Source organism: Gymnogyps californianus, chromosome 5, assembly GCF_018139145.2.
Source record: "Gymnogyps californianus isolate 813 chromosome 5, ASM1813914v2, whole genome shotgun sequence".
Classification (NCBI taxonomy): Eukaryota; Metazoa; Chordata; class Aves; order Accipitriformes; family Cathartidae; genus Gymnogyps; species Gymnogyps californianus.
This window is the reverse complement of record NC_059475.1, coordinates 64094336-64109915: the sequence shown is the minus strand read 5'-3', so window position 1 is coordinate 64109915 and position 15580 is coordinate 64094336. Positions and strand designations below refer to the sequence as shown.

Here is a 15580-nt window from a genome sequence, read left to right as displayed (position 1 = left end):
ATCCAGTCCAGGACAACTTTACTGCTGTTCAGGTTTGTGTTGGAAGAGGGGTGGGGAGGTGGGCAGCACTACCTCTGCTTATTTAGTGAAAATTTTCAGAAAGTCTTGCTTTTATTCCAATGAAAAATGTCAGAATCTTCATGTTTGGCTTCTGGCCAGCCCTACTTCTGACAGACCCAGTATTCCTGCATATCCCTAGCACAAAGCCACAGAGAACATGGGCCCAGAGGATTTGCAGAATCTGTGTTTTGCTCTCTGTGTTTTTGCCTCTTATGGGTTTCTGCCTGAAGACCAAATGGTCCTAATAAATGCCTGAGAGAGACTCTCCATTTACAAAATAATACATCAGCAAAAGAATTGCAAATTGTTCCCAAAATGAACTATTCTCTCCTCTCTACTTTAAGTGGAAATTTAAATTAATTGGAATCATTATGGGTTTTTTTCCTTAAATATTACTGTACCTGACTATAAAGTGCCTGAAATTTAATCTGAAGACTTCAGACCTGAAAAAGTGTTTTGCAACTGAAAGCTTGTTGATTTTTTTCCAGCTATATCCACTGGTCTAACAAAAGATAACACCCCTTGCTATCAGCCTTGCTTCTGACATTGAGGACATTCTACCTGGCTTTCAGAAACTTTGGTTTTATACAGAATGTGCTACCAGCTACTCTGTTTGTTCACTTCATCATTTTCAAGGTTTTGTTAATTTATTGAAAAGCTTTTGTAACAGGAGCTTCAATTAAAACAATGCACTTCCAGTGCCATGCAATGTAGAACACCATTAGTTTTGTTTGGAAGTGATGAGTCAGAAATGAAGAAATAATTTTAAAGGGCAGAACATATGAACAACAGACCCAAATGAAAGGGACAATGGGCAGCCTCTGCACCTCAAGGAGCCAAGGCATCAAACCTTGTTGTATCTTTCTGTATTACAAAACAGAGAGGTAAAACATGCTGCTCTGTCACTGTCAGACATTCCTCACCTGAACCAGTTCTAATAGTGGAGACTAGTTTGGTGGGGAGAGCCACTGACTCCAGCTTCAAGCTAATGCAAAAACATGGTAGTATTCCTGAGTGGAGCGGATTTAGGCTGGTGGCTGGGCACTCATTTGCTTGTTTCCTATTTCCTTCTAGATCCCAGAAAGGACCTGATCTTTTAAATGCTCGTGGAGCTGCAAGTGATGGCATGCCTATGCCACACCACAGAGAAGGGCACAAGCACCCCTGTTGTAGCATAGCAGCGTTCCCCTGCAGAAAGGCAGGATTAATTAGGCTCAGTTCAGAACTGCTCTAATCTGGCTCTGCTGCTTTCAAGCCCAAAGCTCACACTGCACCATGGTTCTGCTTTCAGCCAGCCAGCCATGCCAAAATTACCTCAGAGTTACTTCTTTTCCTTCTTGACCCATAAATACAGCCTATTGCCATATCAGAGAAGACTGAACCTGCCTGGACCAAATTCAGGGAAGTGCTGCCAGTGCTCATTCCCTTTCTACAGATCTTTTGGATGAAATCCAAGCTCAAATGACCGCTGGACATATCCCTGTGCCTACCTTCCCCATGTGATGCCCTGCAAACGAAGCCACAGGGATGCTGCAAGGGAGAATGAGCTGGGGCAATTCAGCAACTCACATCTCTGCTTCTCAGCTCAGAGACACCAGCACAACATCCACTGGCAGTGTGACCTGGCAATTCTTTTAAATTGAAATCAAGACTCGGAAAAGATGAACACCTCTGGCAGATCATTCACTGACTGAAAGACAGAGTCAGCCCATTGCGTAATAGATGCAAAATAACTCAGTTAAACCATTGGGAAATCTCAATTTAACAGGAAAAAAGAGCAAAAGGTTATTTAAACTTTTAATATCTACTTCATTTAACTATAGAAAGCTCTGTGAAATAACCTTAACAAGTATCCCTGGGATTCTTCAAGTGAAACATCTCGCCCAGCAAGAGCTAAAATTTTCCCAGTTGAGAGCTCTCAGTTGGCAGTGTGTGAGTAAGGAGTGCTGGCTGTTGAAACATACTGTAATTGCCTTTTAATATGATCACAGCCAGTGCTTCAGTGGGGAGAAACCCCTTGAGGAGAAAAAAAGACCCAAGACATAAGCATGCAAACATTGAAGAGTAACCAGTCAAGAAAAAATATATTATGAAGAGGATGTGCTACTTTCACCTAAGCATGTCCCTTTAGCCAGAAGTGGTTGGCGTAGAGCTGCTACTGAGGGTGCTTTAGCTCAAGAGATTGAAGGAATTACAGTTTTTCAGAGGCATCTGTAATTGCCAGCAGAGCAGGGGCCTTCTATTTATGGCATAATCAAATGAAAAATTTTTAGAGAGCAGAGACTCCATTTCAATGATGTTGCTCATGGTTCCTTGTACCTGAATCTGCACCAATGAAGAGCTCTTCCTTTCTGGGGCAGAAAGTCAAGGAAAATCACTCACGGCCAGGAGAGCCTGGAGGAGACCTATCCACCAACTAGAGAGCTTCCTACGACAGCATGGAAATACTGCATCAGCCACGTGAAACTTCACCACAAAGAGAAGCGTGCTATTCCCTGGAGGTTACTCGTGCAGAAATGAAGTTGCTAATGATAGTCGTATCAGAGCCTCTTGTGAGCAAAACCAGTGGGTTGCCTACGTGACAAACACCCAGGGAGGACGAAGTGCTCTGCCTGTCCCCAAAGGGACCATTAGATGTTTTTTCTAACCTCAGAAGATGTCACTGAGGAACTTGGCAAGTGGTGACTCTGCAGAGCTTTGTATTTATTTCTGAAGGGTATCAGCAAGAGGAAGAGACAGCACAAAAGAGTTAACTAGTGGGGTTATGGGGATGGGATAAACAGATGGTGTGGTGAAGAGCCATTTCCTTCCCATTTACATGCTGACTGCATTAAATCAATCCCTGGGCTTTCATGGCAATAAGCTACGGCTCTACTGGGGAGGATTTTAATGATCTGGCTATATCCTAGTCATGGGTATCATTCTATTGTGTCCTGGCATTTGGTCTATTCTTGGGGAAAAAGTCCTTCAATTTTTTTCATGTGATTCTTGGTGATCTTCCCTAATACCTGTATCACAGCCATCACCTCTTTTCTAGATGTGGATCTCTGTAAAGCTCATCAGCACTGTTTTATGTTCCTATCCATGTATTTAGGCACTGACACAGGATGCTCCTTAGGGGCTGAGCCTGCTGTTTTTGCAGCCTTAGCTTATCTCATGCTCCAGACCCAAACAAATTAGTTTCTAATCCTCAGTATTGTATACTTTGGCAAATCTGGCTTTAAAAGTGATCAGAAATGACCTCCTCATGTAAAATTGGAGTCAGTCCAGTTAATTTGTCCCCTCTTCCTGTCTGGGGCTAGTAAGAAAACCCTGTACCTGCACGAATAACAGGACTTTGCAATCAATAACATCATTGATGATTCTGTATTTCCCCTTTTCTAACTATGCTGCACCCTGTTTACACACTGTATGCTTTCCACCACTCCCTGTGCACACACAATTGACAAAACACCAGCTGGTACAGGATAAACGCTGCTGCAAGGATGCAGAAAGACACCAGACAGAAGTACAGATCTCTACCTCTGGCTCTGTTACTTTTCATCTCAGATGCTGTGTTTGCTTCCCAGAGGTCCTTTTGACCTCTCAGACTTTGGTTAAAGCATCCTCTCTGTTTTTTTTTTTCTGATGTCAGAAAAACCCAGCTAAACCTAAGCGTCCCACATGAGACAGCAGTTCTTCAGTCACCTTCTCCCAGGAAGGCCTTGTCCAGGCACTTCTAGGAGGCTGACTCTTCTCAGTGGGGTCTGGCATCCACCTTAGATGCTAGAGGATGCCTACAGATGTGCAACTGTGCCAGATGTTTCACCCATGGGGCAGGGCTGATCCATGGAGCAAGAGCATCTGCCCACAAGAAGGCTAGCAAGGCTAAAGAAGGCTGTTGGGGATTTTGCAAGGTCAATCTCTGTCCCAGCAGAGTCCTTATCTACCCTATGAGCAGCTATCATCTGACACGTTGGACTGAATTTGAGCACAACCGGTCTGGGAGGAAGCTCTTCAGGGGACACGTTACTGAAGGACCACAGGGCAAACAGTGCCTTGGCTCAAACTTTCTGACAAATGCTTTAAGTTATGGCTGATGGTTCATGCGGATCAGTCAGGCATCTGTTTGATATATTAATGCATGGCTGCGCTGAGCTTGTGAATTATTATTCATGTACTTTTGTAGAACATCTTGAGGTTATTGGTGAAGTCCTTTAATAAATGGAAACAGGGACAATTAATAACACATGAAAAGCATGCATGATTCAGTTCAACCATTTACATTTCTACTGTAGCTTTCTTCGGCAGGAGGGATAATACAGCCTGGGAGAAGGATGGGGGATCATTCATAATTGAGCTGCTCTGAACTACCAACAACTGTTCCATTTAAAAATGGATTTGCCTTAGACACGATGGAGATGGAAATTCATTACAATGGCAGGCAGTCAAGGAAGGCAGAATCAGTGAAAACAGTGAAGCTAGACACAGAAATTAAGTGCTAAGATGCCAGGATGCTCTGATAAGGTCAGGGACATGGAGAAGGAAAACTTGGTGTCTGTGCACTGAGGGGTAAGTGATAGGCACGAATGGAAAAGCAAAGCTAATCTGAATAAAAATGCTACATTTCAGCTGACCAGTAGAAATATCCTGCTTAGAAATGGCTGTTCTTTGCTGCTGTCATCTGCTGGTTGCTTAGATCCCCATTTTCACATTTTTAAGGGAATGCAAAGTGTTTTAGGCTCTCGGAAAAAGCCAAAGCCTGTTCCTGTGGTAACAGGAGTGCTGTCCACAATAAAAAACAGAAGACAATGGACTGTTTCCAAAAGGGATATGTACTCACAGAGCACGGAGAGGTAAGTCCCCCTGCTCTGGAGGTACAGTGACTGATGGAAATATTCAGATAGGAAGCACTACACAAAATCTTTTTGGCAGCTGAGACAGCTTTGTGGAGTACTAATAAAATAATCTAAAATTCACCTAAAAGTCCGAGGGGAGGTCCCAAAGTTCAAAAGACCACTGAGAGTTTAATTAATGGAGTTAAGAGAATCAGAGACTTTTATAACTGCTTACACTATGCTCCTTTTTTTAACAGTAACTTACATCTGAAAACTATATTATGTTTTTGTTATCTTTAGGAAGGGAAACAAATTAAGATTAAGGGCTGTGAAAACTGAGAAGTAAAAATATGAGGAAAAAACACGGATTAATAATACACATTCCTTCCTAAACACACGGAAGATTTTTGCCTTTCAGCAAGTTGCTCAAAAGTGCAATAATAGGACTCAGCTTATTTCAGGTGTGTCCCAGAATGGCCCTGTCCCTCCCCACAGCTATGCCCACCTCTGGCATATATGTAAATCAGCTACTCTCAAAATTGCTCCTCCAGACTTCCTTTGCATGGGACCTAAACTGAGGCAGCTTGTTAATCACAGCAACTGGCTGTCAATTAAAAAAGGCACAGTCAATCAGCCATCATTAAGTTGCAAGTGACAGGCTGGGTTTTATTTTTAACTAAAACTAGTGGGATTCATGCAAACTTCCCCACAAAGTTTCTTTTGCACTTTGTGTACAATTTAATACTTTCCTACATGCACTATTTCTTTGCTGTAGAAGGCAGCCCCAAAATAGCATTCAAAGTAAGGTAAATCTAGGATTTGCACGGCTGCAATGATTATCACATGCTGAACCAGCACGTTTGGGTATTATTGCATCTGTGAAGCGTGTGCTGGAAAACAATAGATGGATGGATTTATACTTGCACAGAAAAGAAAGACCTTATGCAGGGAGTTTTATTTAACATTTTACAGGCTTATAGTATGTAACTGGTGAGGAGCCTTTTTGTGCAAGCCAAGGCAAAAACCTGTTCGAAGAGGGTGAGGCAAGAATAAAACCAGTGCTCTCTCCAGTGCAAAACAGCTGTGAAATTGTTACTGATCATTTCTAGATTGGTCAAAATGGATCCCATTTTGGGCAGAGCCAGAAAACTCCCACTTGGGTGAATGCTAAAGCTCTGTCTGCTCCTTGTGAAGCCTATGGGAATCCATTTATATGATCCCAATGAACAGGCAGAAGTTCTCTTTCCCCAGCCATGGTTTTGGGTGCATTGCAACTGGCATTCCCAGTCTTGCAGAAGTAAGGTTTGGGGAGTGAGAAGTCTGGTGTGGAAATTCATTTTTATACCTGCAAGTCATGCTGAACGCCTGGCGTTCAGCTCCAGGAAGCAATGACAGAAGCAACCAGAGCCCTTGGAATTAATCATCTCAGTTTTGTAACATTTCCCCCTTTTTTTTGCCTTTATCGTGTTGGAAAAGTTGAAGATCTACATAGTAATTTGGCTTAGCAGCCCATGCAAGAAGAAATCCATTGCTCTGGGCTAATTGTTTGGAGGGGTGTGAGATAACACAACAGACGTCTTTCCCCATTTTCTGTGCAAATCCTACCTGCTAGGATGCTGGTGGCCTCAGCGTTAGGTGCAGTTCTACGTAATGGAGGTGGCCCACAAGCAGGGAACCACCTGCAGCAGCGGCAGCTCCCAGGCACGCTGAGGGCATCACAAAATAAACTGGCTACTCTCAGCGGTACCACAAATGCATTTGTAATACTCCCATGGCTTATTAGGCACCAGAGGAGTCACACAAAGCTACGGGGAGATCGGCTTTGTTAGGACGCCTGCCCAAAAGAGAGCCTGCCGCAGAGCTAAGCCTGGTAAAGTAACAGCCCATGAGGGAAGCTCAGGGACAGGGATGGTGATCTGCTCGGGTCTGCTGCTGGCTGAGCTGCTGGTGCTCGTGTTCATCACAACATCAAAACACAGGGGGGGCTGATGATAAAAACCTTCTTAACTGGCAATCAAAAATGAAATGGCAATGTTGCTTCCCGTTGCACCGTGCACATTCCCTCCCCTTCCCTAGCAGCTGGAAGAGATTAAAAGCATCAATTTTAATCGATGAGGGGAGGTGAACACAAAATGTTTATTTTTTAATATTTAGAAGATTAAAAATAGTAAACCTTTGATTTATTTTTTTATCATCATTCAAGTCCGGTGCAAGCAACACTGCCCTGAATCAATATTAGCAGAGGGCCTGCAGAAAGCTTTCTGAGTCAACTAAGGAGAGTCTCTTAATTACGACAGCTTTCTAAACAAGAAAATGGTATTAATTCACAAAAAGCACAATAGCAAATCATCGTCAATCTGGATCTTCACTCTAACATAGCCAGTTTACATTTTTGTCTTCCTATGGACGCTGCCCATCCCTGACACTTCCTGTTTAATGATCTTTCCACACATTAAAAAAATCATTCAGTTTGCACTGCCTGCCTGAAGAAGAGATGCTCATACCTTTCGCTGGGGTATATCAGCAGAGTGCCTTTTCTAAGAGCTGCTGAGTCCCTGCATGCAGAAAGCAGCACATCAGCACACATGATTTTTTTCTGCAGCCATACCATGCTGCTCAAAGATCCTTGAATGAAAAGCATCCTAAATTGCCTTGCATTTCTCAACAAAAACCAGCAGTATGACAAACAAGATCAAATGTCCTTTCGATTTAGATTTAGACAGGGAAGCTGCACGTCCAGGAAAAAATAAGTCTACCTCTGTAATGCCAAAGGATTATCAGAATTGGGCTCAGTCCTACTTTTAAGAGAGTTGGTGGTGCTTTGCCTCTCACTCCTACAGAAGCATGGTCAGGATGTCTGAGGAAGGTATTTAATTTAGAGATTATATTCAGAATAGAATAGGGTCCTGCCAGTACCCTGTGGGATTAATGTGGCTCTGAAACACTATTAAAGATGATAGTGCGTTGGCTAATCTCTGCATCTGCCTGCAGTCTAAAGTCAAAATATATTAATCCAGACTGTGCCATGAATCCATACTACCCCAGGCCTCCCAAAGACCCTGGGGGATACACAGTGCCCTGTTTTTCAGGTAAGTATTTAAATACTCACTAAGATACCCAAGTCCTTGAGGAGGAGAGGAGGGAGGAGGGAGGAGGGAGGAGGGAGGAGGGAGGAGAGAGGAGAGAGGAGAGAGGAGAGGAGAGGAGAGGAGAAGAGAGGAGAGGAGAGGAGAGGAGAGGAGAGGAGAGGAGAGGAGAGGAGAGAGGAGCGGAGAGAATATTTTCAGTTGCAAGGGACCTACAGCAATCATCTAGTCCAACTGCCTGACCAATTCAGGGCTGACCAAGTTAAAGCATGTTATTAAGGGTACTGTCCACAGGCCTTTTAAACACTGACAGGCTTGGGGCATTGACCACCTCTCTAGGAAGCCTTCCAGTGTTTGACCACCCTCTCGGTAAAGAAATGCTTCCTCATGTCCAGTCTAAACCTCCCCTGGTGCAGCTCTGAACCGTTCCCACACATCCTGTCACTGGATCCCAGGGAGAAGAGACCACCACCTCCCTCTCCACTTCCCCTCCTTAGGAAGCTGTAGAGAGCAATGAGGTCGCCCCTCAGCCTCCTTCTCTCCAAACTAGACAAGCCCAAAGTCCTTAGCCACTCCTCAGAGGACGCTCCTTCTAGCCCTTTCACCAGCCTTGTTGCCCTCCTCTGGACGCATTCAAGAGACTTCAGGTTTATCACCTGCTTCTGCACCCATCCATGAACACAGTCACAGCCAAGGGAGCACGCTGTGCTTCAAAGGAGAGAAAACCACTGTGCTCCCTTTGTGCCTCCAGGGAGGGGTTCAGAGGTGCAATTGCTCCTGTACCCCCAATTTCCCATGGTCTATATGACCCGAAGGGTGCCCAGAAGAGATCACAGTAAGGGAGATGATGACGTGGCAAAAAGGAGAAGGGAGGGAGTGAGGCACGCAGAAAAGAGTCAGGCTTATAGCTACCAAAAAAAAAGTGAGAAAGCAAACCCACCGGCAGCTTTTACAGCAATCGCTCTGCTCAGACAGCTGTCCCATGCCGTCTGGCAGAGAGGCACAGGGGGGTGAAGTTAATGCTGCCGCAGCTTTCTCTTTGAATTTTTATGCTGCTCTTCTACCTAGCAAAGTCATGCACAGTCCTCCAAGGACTAACTTCCTTGCTTTGACTGCCTTAAACTCAAATCCCTATGTCCCTGAAGAGGAGCAAAGACAAAAGGAATTGCTCAGGGGAGCAGGAGATGGGAGGAAAGAGCTGCATAAAAAACTCTAGCCTTAGATCTGTAATCCTCACTCAGAAGGAATCGCATGGGTCTCTCAATGGCAGAAGGTGTAGCATGGACTGTGCTGGGCTGTCTGTAACCACATAGCTACAAATACACAAGGAATTACTCCATTCTCCCTACTGATAAATTCCTCACATGGGTTTGGCCCAGACCCATTAGCAGCTTCTCAAGAAACTCCTGGGCATGGACCAGCCAGGGACCACTGTTAATTGGCAGTTTGGACGAGGTCACGTTGTTTGAATGTTTGAAGTGGGCTCTTCTGTCCCATGCACATTCAATACACAAGTCTAGACACCATCAGAGGTGGTACTAGATCTAACACAGTGAAACAGTCCTTTAGCAAATATTGCAATGGAATACTAACATATCTGGAGATAGCTGTGAATGCAGTGAAGCCAAACAATAACTATTTTAAAAAAATTGTCTTATGTGAAAGCTTCTTCAAGCATAATGGAGGCTGCAGAGTTTGCTAAGATGTGAACAAAATAAAATCAAATTGATTTTTGAGGGTATAACTTATTTGCTCTGTAATCATGCTAAACTGTCGCTACAGCTAAACTATAGCTACACGACTTCATTTTCTGGGACATCATGTTCATATAAAAGAAGAAAAAAACCAGACAACTGAAGACCAGAGAGGGACAGGAAAGGGCAGGAGCATCCTGAGACAAGGTAAAAGAATCTTTCCTTTCTCACATGGAGATGGAGAAAGGAATATGGTGAAATTAAAGGCAAGGCTAGCCTGTGAGCTCTACAGAGAGAGCATGAGGAGGTAAATACTCCCTTTATGCCCAAACTGAACTGACCTTATTGCTTAAAAAAAAACCAATAAGGGAAAAAAGGAATAAGGTGCGTTACTTTTGTGGGAGTTACAGGTGAGGAGAGAGTGAGGAGGAAAAGTAAGAGGTGAGACCTTTGGCTTACACAGCTGAGAAGGGTGTCCTCTGCCATAGTCACAAGAGAGTTGCCTGTTACTGCAGTAACGAAGCAAGAGCTGTAAACACCCAAACACAATGTCATGGGCAGCACAGCTATGGGCTGTGACTAACGTCACTCTGTGTTTTGCCCTGGAGAAGTGAAGAGGGGTGTCACCACGCCTGGCTGGGGAACCCCTCTGTGTCCCGTTGCCTCGGCTAGGGTCAGCAAGCAGCAGGATATATTAGCCTGCAGATGCTTTGAGTCCCTGAAAAGATACAGACCGGGAAAGGAAACATGCCATACACGTTGTCATTAAGAAGTTGATCAAATTAATTTTCAGTAGGCTTGAGCAAGCCATAGAGTTACAAACAAACTCTGAGTTAAGTCACGCCGAAAGCCTGCCAGCCATATAAGCCACAATAGAAATTGATCTGTTGGATCTGTCCTTCCAGAGGCTTGATCCTGCACTCCCTGGGGCCCTTGCCACTGGCTCAAACCAGCAGAGGAATAAGCTGCACATTCAAAAGGAAAGTACCAGGAGTGAGAGATGGATGAGGACCAAGTACTAGCCTGGGGGTGGGCACATTCCCTATCACAGGACAGGAGTCCAGGACCCCACTGAAGCCCCCACCTGCTGATCTACATTATTAGTCACAGCAGCTCCTTAAGCAGCATGTTTTTCTCCCCTGCTTCTCTTCATTAATAATGATGGAAAAACTTGTTTTTCCCGGAGAGGTTTTGCCATCATCGCTGTCCCACATGGAGAAAGTTCCCAATAATAGACTGAAAAAAGGTGAAAATGGATGATGGACCTGCCAGCGCAGATGGACCACTGGGCAGAGGAGGTGCTTAGCACGTCCTGCTCCACAGTTACCCCACAGCTTTCTGTTTGCCAGAGTTACCCAAGGACGATGCTCTGATCCCCTTCTATGTGAGGAAGTCATTCCCCACAACTGATCAGGACTGAGTGTGAGCACCAGCTGGCAAAGTGCAAACAGCTCCGAATTAAGCTGCTGTAATTGTGAATGGCTTTCAGAGCTCAAAACCTGCAAAAGTCCTCAGGTTCACCAGAACATGTGCAACCTTCAGGAGCAAGGGCCAATATGCAGAGCAATGCTTTCTGCCTCTGACATTGCTTCTGCATCAGGACACTCGCTAATATAGCACGCCATCTGGAGAGTCTTAAAAATGAAAAAGAAGGGGGATCCTGAATGAACCTTGGTACAACCTTCACTTTTAGGAGACATGAATGCAGAATTCAAATTAAAATAAAGCTTTTCTAAAAACTATGTGACACAGAAATGACGAGTGATTCAGACAAGAAACCACATGCGATTCATTAAAACCTCAAGCAAAAACAGAAAGCCAATTTAAAAAGAAATTATTCTAATCTGAAATAGAAAGAAAAACAGGACGTGTGTCAAGACAGTCTGATGGCCTCATCCGCTAAAAAGCCTCAGAGATTCACAGTGTGCTGGAGGAATTAGATAACATCAGTTGCTCACAGTGTTGTCCCTGGCTTTAAGAGCATCACAGGAAAAGAACCGAGCCTCTCTGGATGGCATTTCACTGCCTTAAAGGCACTCGTTTCTCCTTGCATCTCCTTGGCTCATTCTCCAGCACACCTTCCCAGGGCAAATACACCAGAGGTCCTATACGGACAATTGTCCTCTTCCCTGGCATCTCCTGACTCATTTCTTTAACACAGCTCATTTTGCTCATGGTAGAAAACAGCAGTATGTGACCGTGTACCTTAAAAGCTGTGGGGGAAATCTTTGCTTTACTGAAGCACAGGAGAATTTTAGCTGTGATTTCAGGAGGGACAAAATTTCAGTTTGATTTTTTGCTGCACTTGCACGGTGCACTGTGCAGACTGTGTTGGTCTAGCAGTTAGGCGGAGGTGGTGAATTAGCAAATGGAAGCAACGATGAGAAAAGGAAAAAAAACCCTAAAAATATTTCAGCTGAACACTTGTTTTCTGTGGGAACGCATTTGGCAGCTTGATGTAGGCCTTCCTTCCTGAATTTTGACCATCATTAAAATGTACATTTATTTATACGGGTTTGAGCCTCCTAGAGGTCTGTCTTGGCCCCCTTCCTCAGGCCAAGCTCCATGGCTCAAGCTTGCAGAGAGGCGCTCCTCCAGCTGTGTGAAATCTTGAAAGGCACTTAATGAATTAGATATTATTAATATTCTCTTCCAACATCAGAAGGCAGTAATTAACTCTTTGAACACTCATCCCAAACACTGCTTTATACCTTTCAGTCCTCAGAGGCAGCTATGTAATCTCATTGTGATTTTAAAGAATATCTTTCCAGATTAATTATTGTCCCTGTTTGGAAAAAAAGTTCAAAGTCCTGGTTCTGCCTTGGAGTGTGCATTAGTGACGTTAGATGTGCCATAAAGATTTCAGAGCACGAAACATGATATGCTGCAATACTTTGCAATTACAGATTAAAAGTCACCTCGCCACCCTGGGCAGGAGAGATGACTGCAGGTTGAAAAGCTAGCAGGCACGCTCACTTTATGGGCTCATAAATACAGCGTGATGGCTGAGCTACCTAACACAAAAAAAGACAACAAAAATCCAGAGTTGATAATAGCATGCCGAGCAGATGCCTTAAGTAGGTCATTCAACATGCCAGGCCTCTAAATGTTATTTGGGAGTGAGAAAACATTATTTTCCCACTTCAGCGAGACTTTCTCTTCCCTGTCATGTGGAACTAACCTTCTGTGCTCAGTGCTATTATTAATTTATTAGCCTTTTGAACGTCTAAATTGTTTTGCAGTCTATAGACTACATCTAAGTGCTGGTTGAGGGACAGTGCAGCACTAACACGTGTGTGTGTGCACCCACATACATGCATGCGTATTTCGAAGAGCAGACCTGATGAAAAAACTATTCTATCTATATATTTTTGACAGTGAGAACAGCCATTTTCTTGAGAACAGAACCACAAGGAGTGTATTTTTGTTATAATTAAATGTCAAACCTTACAAGTGATGACTACGCAGAAAAAGTGCTAAGTATATTTCTGCTAAAATAAATTAAAGGAGACAATGATTTTCTTTCCATTTAGATTACATGACTCCAGCATAAACTGCTGCAGTACAGTGCAGCTTTGTCAGCCTGGTCTCATTGCCTGAACAACTGCTTTCTGTTCACCTGATGAAACTGTCCTGGATGGCACTGCTTTTCCTAAGAGATGAACTCACCATCAAACACTTCTGTGCCCAACAGGGAATCACGTATACTTTCAGCAGATATGAGGTTTGAAACAATCCCCTGAACGACTTTATGTAACAGGACTTAGATTGTGTCCCTGGTGTTGAAAATAGCATGATCTATTTTGTGCCTAGGAACAATACACAGAATTTCTGCAAAGCAGGCTCTGGCTCAGCACATCTTACTGCAATACTAGAAGTAAGACTCCTCCCAAAATAGTTCTTGAGTAAAACTGTAGGAGACATACGTGGAGTTCATCTGATGTACCCTAGGTATTTCAAAGTTAGTGATGATGGACTCTCTCAAAAGCCAACAGAAAGGGGATGGTTTTCCCATCCCAGACTGGGCACTGAAGAGGGGCCAGATGATTGCCTTCTGGAAGAACCATTCCTCATGGGCTATAAAGGTGACCGGTGACTAGCTTGGACATCAGCACCAAACTTTTAGCGAAATGAACTCCACCCTGCATGTACCACACTGACATGACCTTTCTTTGACTCTCCATCCACTCTCATGTAATGCCCACACATGCCCCCAACCAACATTTCCTTTCCTTCTGCAAAATCTAACGTTTCTTTAGAAGTGCTGTTCCTTCTTGCTTTGAGTCACTGCCCCCATGGTAAATTCCATGTACCTAACACTGAGCTAGAGAGCAGGTATCTGTACTGGGGACCTGAGCTCCACGAGTGTTTCCACCTGGGTGACTCCCTATGCCAGGGCTCTGCAGGGGAACCAATTTTCCTTAAAAAAGGTGCGTGGGAGAGAAGAAAATCCATGAAAACTCAGCCAGGAGGCTATTCCCCATATGCATCCCTGGACTACAGAGTTGAACTCCAGCACATTACCCTGTCAGGAAAAGATATGTACGTGTTTTTGCTGTACACAACCTTGTCATGGCTAGTGGGGGAAGGGGAGTCCCAAGAAGCTAGCTGAAGTGACAGGTTCACAGTTTTAAGAAGGAAAGAATACATTTTGGCACAATGTATGCGGCATTATCTTGTCCCATGAAATCACCGTCAGCAATGCCTGAGCAGAATTGTCATCACGGGACAGTAGCTGGTGGCACGTCGCAGGTAGGTGAGATGGCATGGGGAGGATGCTGAAGTCAAGGCTTGGAGGACATCTTATCAACAGAGAAGCGATAAGCTAGAAACCCCAAACCAGCTTTCAAGCTCCAAAGCACTTCTTCAGGTCTGAAGCAGAGTTAACAACCTTCAAGTCAGAGGTAAGCTGACAAGCTGGAACCAAACCTGATTATAATTCAGCTCTTTCAGGCTCCAGCACAGACAGAGGGGGACTGTAATTCCATTGCATCTGCTTTCTGCCATGGGTATTTTGTGCTATACTTGGTATATTAATGAGCACAAGGAATGCACTAAAAATTAAACCTCCTTTGAAAGAAGCATTTGTAAGATGCTCCAGTGGTTAGAGAGAAACTAGACTCAGAAAAGTTAAATTCTAGTTGTGTTGAACTGTTACTGCAGAGGCTGAAATTGTCTTGTGAAATACTGAGGTAGCCTTGGTACATTATCAGGTGAGATGCCCGTACAGCTGCAGACAAATGTGTTTCAGCAGCTAGAGGATCACAGTTAATGCTCAATAATCTATAAATCATTGTTATGAGATTTCTCTATGCAAATGAAATTTATATAACTCTCATCAATCTTAAAAAAAAATCATAAAGATTAAATTTTGCAGCTGCAACGTGAATTCTAGAATCCCTTAACCTGTTTTCAAGATACGTCCTTATAGCTAATTAATTTTTAGATGGAGTGTTCTTTGAAAGGACTAATGGATAGTGAGCATTGCTGATTGATTATAAAATGAGCAGGAGGGTTTAAGACGTGAGCTGTGAATGCAAAATCACTACCAAGCTTTATTAACCTTGCCATATTAAAATTCTAAACTATGCAAGTGAGAGAAGCAGGTATTAATACAATACTTTTGCTGAGTACATTTTATTTATTTAACATCAATAAATTTCTCTTAGTTGGTCTATGCCATGCAGATCCATCAGACTGTCCTCTGACGTATATCTTAGCAGGTGAGAGACTAAATCTGACCTCTGAGGAATCCAGAATCTGGATTCTATCAGATTATAAAATATAACTTTATACATTATGCAATGGGGAAAAAAAGCCAAAAACCAGCAACTGTGAAGAAAAGGAAAAGAAATGTAATTCATATGTCACCCTGCTAGGACTGCTTCTCAGAGCTGCAAATCTACGGGTAACTTTTATTGAG

General features: G+C 43.6%; 1 protein-coding gene across 1 annotated transcript in view; it reads right to left on the bottom strand.

Annotated features, from left to right (window-relative positions):
• KCNH5 (potassium voltage-gated channel subfamily H member 5) overlaps positions 1–15580 on the bottom strand; it is a 156707-nt gene that overhangs the window by 13434 nt on the left and 127693 nt on the right.